Here is a 6,323-nt window from a genome sequence, read left to right on the forward strand (position 1 = left end):
TAGGACACACCGTTTTCTAGAAAAATCGATTTGAAAGTTTTTAGTTTTGGGAATTTGAAAAAAAAAATGAAAAAAATTTAAAAAAAAACGATGTATTTTACCAACTTAAAGCAAGAGTAACTTTTAGTACTCGAATATCTCATAATTGAATAATCTAGTGTCAAAAATACTTAAAAATTAAAGACAATAAAGTTGTGCTATGGAATAACTGTTGACCTACCCAAAACGGACGCCTATGACCGTTTCTAGAAATTCGCCATTAATGAAATCGATTAATGTCTGGAATATAAATAAATGTACCAGTTTTCATCTTTCTAAATAGTTTTTTTTTTTAATATTTTTTTTAAATTCACAGAACGAAAAATTTTCAAATAGATTTTTCTAGAAAACGGTATATCCTATCGACTTAAAGTAAGCGTACCTATTAGTACTAGAATACCTCACAATTTAATAATTCAGAGTCAAAAATGCTTAAAAATTAAATACAAAAAAGTTAGGCGATAAAATAACCATGGCCCTACCCAAAACGGACGCCTATGACCAGTACTAGAAATTCGCAATCGATGGAATCGATTCATGTCTGGAAAGTAAATACGCATACCAATTTTCGTTTTTCTAAATAGAAGCGTTCTGGAGGTATTTAAGAAAAACTAATTACATGACGCCATCTTCAAAGAGCTCTAGCTCCCTTAGGAAGCATTTTCGGACTAGGTGAATTGGGTTAAATTGTCTTAAAATTATCTGAGGAATCTCCTGTCTTCATTTGTCGGTAGAGTTTCTGGACACCCTGTCCCTAATAGCACAAGGACGTCCAATGGACGTCCATTGGACGTCCTTCACGGACTTTAGGGACGTCCATTGGACGTCCGTTTTCGTCCGAGGAACGTCCTTTATACGTCCTATTTTGTTCCAAATGTCGCGCTACCGAACGTCCATTGGACGTCCATCTAAGGTCCGAGGGGACGTATATTGGACCTTAATCGGACGTAATTTGGACCTTGATCGGACGTCCTAGGGGACGTAAATTGGACCTTAATCGGACGTAAATTGGACCTTAATCAGACGTAAATTGGACCTTAATAGGACATAAATTGGACCTTAATCGGACGTAAATTGGACCTTAATCGGACGTAAATTGGACCTTAATAGGACGTAAATTGGACCTTAATGGGACGTAAATGGGACCTTATTCGGACGTAAATTGGACCTTATTCGGACGTAAATTGGACCTTAACCGGACGTAAATTGGACCTTAATAGGACGTAAATTGGACCTTAATCGGACGTAAATGGGACCTTAATCGGACGTAAATTGGACCTTAATCGGACGTAAATTGAACCTTAATCGGACGTAAATTGGACCTTAATAGGACGTAAATTGGACCTTAATCGGACGTAAATGGAACCTTAATCGGACGTAAATTGGACCTTAATCGGAAGTAAATTGGACCTTAACCGGACGTCCTAGGGGACGTGAATTGGACATTAACAGGACGTCCAATTTTGGTCCAAATGCCACGTTGCCAAACGTCCAATGGAGGTCCACTTAACATCTGAAGGGACGTTCAGTGGATGTCAATTGGGCCTTCATAGGACGTCCCAGTTTGGTCCAATGTCTTGCTGCCGAACATCCATCTAATGTCGTGGGAAATAAAAAATATATTTTTTAAGGAACTTATATTACATCTTATATTAAATTACAATTATTGGATATTACATTATTTACATTAAATTACAATACACTTCTCCAAGAAATTAACGCACCACCTTAAATATGGGGTATTAAACCTTAAACAAATGGTTCCGTATGTACAGGCTCACTCATTACTATAGAGAGCGATGTGATATAATATATATTACAGTATAGCTCCCCGTGCATGACAAGCATAAGGAGGTACTTAACCTATAGCCTAGGGCCTAGGCTAGAATATTATAAAAAAATCACTTAGATGCAACAACAGGTTTAGGAAATTCGAGACATCAAAAATGCCCAAATTTTAAGGTGGTGCGTAATCGGCTGTATATACAGGGTGTAACAAAAATACAGGTCATAAATTAAATCACATATTCTGGGACCAAAAATAGTTCGAATGAACCTAACTTACCTTAGTACAAATATGCACATAAAAAAAGTTACAGCCCTTTGAAATTACAAAATGAAAATCGATTTTTTCGATTACATCGAAAACTATTAGCGATTTTTTATTGAAAATGGACATGTAGCAGTATTATGGCAGGAATATCTTAAACAAAAATTATGGTGAAATTTGTGCACCCCATAAAAATTTTATGGGGGTTTTGATCCCTTAGATCCTCCCAAACTTTTGTGTACGTTCCAATTCAATTTTATTATTGTGGTAGTTACCATTAGTTAAATTCAATATTTTTGTTTCTTAGTATTTTTCAGATAAGGAAGTTTTTATCGAGTTGCGACTTCTTTTTTAACATATCTACATAAAAATTTTATGGGGGTTTTGTTCCTTTAAACCCCCCAAATGTTTGTGTACGTTCCAATTAAACTATTACTGAGGTACCATTAGTTAAACAGAATGTTTTTAAAACTTTTTTGCCTCTTTGTATTTTTTCGATAAGGCACATTTTATCGAGATCTGGCTTCTTTTTTAATATGGTTCAAAATATACCTAAAAATGTAAAGCATAAATAAGTCTGCATATTATTACCAAGTCTCCATAATCGTACTTAACCATATACAAATATGTGGTGGATTTGACAAATGTTCAAAATATTTCGATAAAAATTGACTTTTCGAAAAAGCAATAAGAGGCAAAAAAGTTTTTAAAACGTTGTGTTTAAATGGTACTACAATAATAATTAAATTGAAACGTGCACAAAAGTTTGGGGGGGTTTAAAGGAACAAAACCCCCATAAAATTTTTATGGGGTGTCCAAATTTTACTATAGTTTTTTCGTAAGATAGTTGCAGCCAAAGGGCTGCAACTTTTCTTGTGTGTACATTTGTACTAAGGTAAGTTAGGTCCAATCAAACTATTTTTGGTCCCAGAATATGTGATTAAATTTATGACCTGTATTTTTGTTACACCCTGTATATATCTACATACTTTGTCTAATTTACTAACTGTTGTGCGTCATCCGCGTCGTAGTCTGTGAGGTCTCATGATACCAACAAGAAATATTTAGGCGGTAGGTGTGTTCTTTTTTAGAATCACTTTGCTGAGTACACTGGAAATACAGACTCTAGACATATTTTATTATATACGCGTAGAAATAATATTTGAAGATTTCTATTAATGTTAACCTAAAGAAATACACAATAATATGTTTCATTTAATTTGTATAAATGGATTATAAAGCGTTTTTATGAAGCAGATTTGTTCGGATCACACTGTAACTGTAATCGAACGAAGGTGACATTTTAGAATAAATTGGTAACATTTATTTGCCAGTTGTGGTGATGACACTTCATATTTGTTTATATTCTTTACTATAAGTATCTGTTTTATTTATTATATTTACTGTCTTTATTATTTACTTTACTATAAAAAGATCCTCTACTATAAAAATATAAATTTCACCTAATTTTATAACGACTTGGAATAATCATCGAGGTATCTGACAACTTTTTTAGTTGTTATTGTAGACATACTTATACAAAGAAACCTACCGGCTTTTTGCCAAGAGTTCGGAGCCGTTTTTTAATTATTAACAATGTAGTGCAAAAAGGCTTGCACTGCAAATCTTAAAAGATTATAACTTAATTCTTGTTCTCTATTTCTTAAGTTTTTACTTATTTACATTGAATATTAATTTGTTTTGTTGTATAATCCACGTTTACAATAATTATGTGATATATTTTATTTAAAATGGGTTCAGGATCTTTTTATACTTTGGCAACTATGTCAACTTAGATCTCTGGCGTAGATAATGACGTGCAACAGTAAGTAAATTAGATGGACTGTAGGTTATATTTGGTTCTTGGGACATCAAAGTATATTTTTTAGACATTCCCTGGATATAGTCACAGATGTGACATACCTCCGATTTGTTTTTTCATGAGTCTTGTAAGAGAGACTAAAAACTTTTTTTATAGTCACCTCCTGTTTTCATATATTTTTTGACATGTTTTGTAGTAAATTCAACTAAGTATCTATTTACTACAAAACATGTCAAAATTTACATGTGAAAGCAGATGATCCTAAAAATGGTTTTTCGTCTCCTACAAAATTCATGAAAAAGCAGATAGGAGAATTATTGTACATTACAATTCTCTGATGTTTGGGAAAAAGGGCTTAAGTCAGAATTGCACATTGATAATGTTTTGATGATTTCTACAGTACTGTAGTAGATTCTACTGTACATACAGTTTACATCTACAACAGTTTTTTTCTGGTCCAGAAATCATCAAAACATTATCAATGTGCAATTCTGACTTAAGTCCTTTTTGCCAAACATAAAAAAACAATCTGGTCATAACTGACCAATGAGCAATTTTAATTTAACCTAAATTACTACTGTTTCTTAAAATGAAGAGCTTACCCCATAGCGTCTCTTATCTAATCTAACAAGATCGTGCACTATTCTAACATACACAGGCACAGCACACAAGCACTATGCTCCGTTTTTCACTATCACCTATCACTCAAACTAGTTCAAAAGGCTTTGTCCTCTTCAATCTTCTAGTTTGCCCAGTAGTATCGAGAAGCTGGATTTCCTCAATATTCTTGAACTTATGAAGTTGTTCAATTGCTCGTGTTGCTCGTGACTTCCTGCTATCTTCTTGATATTTGTTGATAAAGTAATAACTTATTATGCATGGACAATGTGGACTTTCTTCCAACTAGCCAATACACTTTTTATATCTCTCTTTTGCCTTTCATAGCCACAAGGCTATACATTTCCTTCTTGGTTTTTTTTGTAGACCACTTTCAGCTGATTCTAAAAAAAATTAAAATGAGGGTAATTTTTCTATTCTTTACAATTAAAAATCAAAAGAGATAGATACTATTTACAGGTAATAATATGCATGCATAAATGATTCGTTTCATAAAGAATAAAGAAAATTGAAAACGGATTTTATAATACTTACAAAATTGTTTAAACAAGAGATCCAGCCAGAGCCCAGAGCAAAAACTAGTAGACAGTACAGCAAAAAAGCCACTAATTTCTTCCATTTCCCACACCCCCTTATCGATGCATTTTTTTCCAATCAAAATTTTTACTAAATTTTTAGGTTATCGGTTATAACGAAAATGAAATATATGAAATGTGATGACCAATGACCACACGACGCTACATAGATATTCGCGCGGCAAATTTGAAAATGAACGCAAATTGAACAGTAAATGGCCTCTCTTAAAATCTTGTAATGGAAAATTTTACCCCTCCAGGAAGACATTTATATCTTGTGGTAACTTTCCACCCATAATTTAATCAGATAGATGTTCACGGAATAGAACGGTAGTACCTACATTCCTGGAATGTTTTGTGTTGTTAGGATTAAACTTTTATTTTATTTATTCTTGAATATTTCCTATTGTTAAACATTATATATGTAACCAATAATTTACAAATAAGATTTTCATTACATTACATAAAATCAAAAACATGTTTTGGATATTAAACTATAGTTTATAATTGTAATAATTGTATATACAATTTTGAATTAAGATTTAATCTTTTCGATTTAAACTACAGTAAAACCTGTGTTACCGGCCCCCTGCAAACACCGGCCACCTGTACTAACGGCCAGTTTAAAAATTCCCCAAACCAATTACAGTAAAACTTGTCAGTAATGGCCACTAAAAATGAAAAAGCTATTGGCCGATATAGAAAGGTGACCGGTATTGCCAGTTTTTGTAGTCTAGATATAATTGGTTTGGGGAATTTTTAAACTGGCCGTTAGTACAGGTGGCCAGTAACACAAGTTTTACTGTATATCTAGACTACAAAAACTGGCAATAACGGCCACCTTTCTATATCGGCCAATAGTTCTTTCATTTTAGTGTCCGTTACTGACAGGTTTGACTGTATTTCATTAACGTAAAGTTAACGCCTAAGTTAATATTTTATTGAATTATTTTGCTATTTGATCCCGTAATTGGTATAATGTGTCCAATATAATATATAAGCGTTCATAAAACGTCCGTATTTCGTCCAGTATGGACGTCCGAAGGACGTTCAACGTCGGACGTCCAAAGGACGTCCATATTTATTCCGTCCGAAGGACGTCCAACGTCGGACGTCCAAAGGACGTCCATATTTATTCCTTCCGAAGGACGTCCAACATGGGACGTCCAAAGGACGTCCGTTTATAGTCCATGGACGTAAGGACCAAAAATGGACCTAT

The 6,323-nt window shown here is 33.6% G+C and overlaps 1 long non-coding RNA gene across 2 annotated transcripts; it reads right to left on the bottom strand.

The window, feature by feature from the left end:
* Positions 1-781: 781 nt before the first annotated feature.
* Positions 782-5,776, bottom strand: LOC126893437 (uncharacterized). 2 transcript variants are annotated; one of them, XR_007701178.1, is made up of 3 exons: positions 5,064-5,776; positions 1,318-4,912; positions 782-1,097 (listed from the first exon to the last, which is right to left on the bottom strand). It is a non-coding gene; the product is annotated as an uncharacterized LOC126893437 (long non-coding RNA). The 2 variants fall into 2 exon arrangements; XR_007701179.1 differs by lacking the exon at positions 782-1,097 and adding an exon at positions 1,236-1,295 and having other exon boundaries at positions 1,406-4,912; positions 5,064-5,775.
* Between the last annotated feature and the right edge of the window lie 547 nt (positions 5,777-6,323).

The sequence above is a fragment of the Diabrotica virgifera genome, chromosome 10, assembly GCF_917563875.1.
Source record: "Diabrotica virgifera virgifera chromosome 10, PGI_DIABVI_V3a".
Lineage (NCBI taxonomy): Eukaryota > Metazoa > Arthropoda > Insecta > Coleoptera > Chrysomelidae > Diabrotica > Diabrotica virgifera.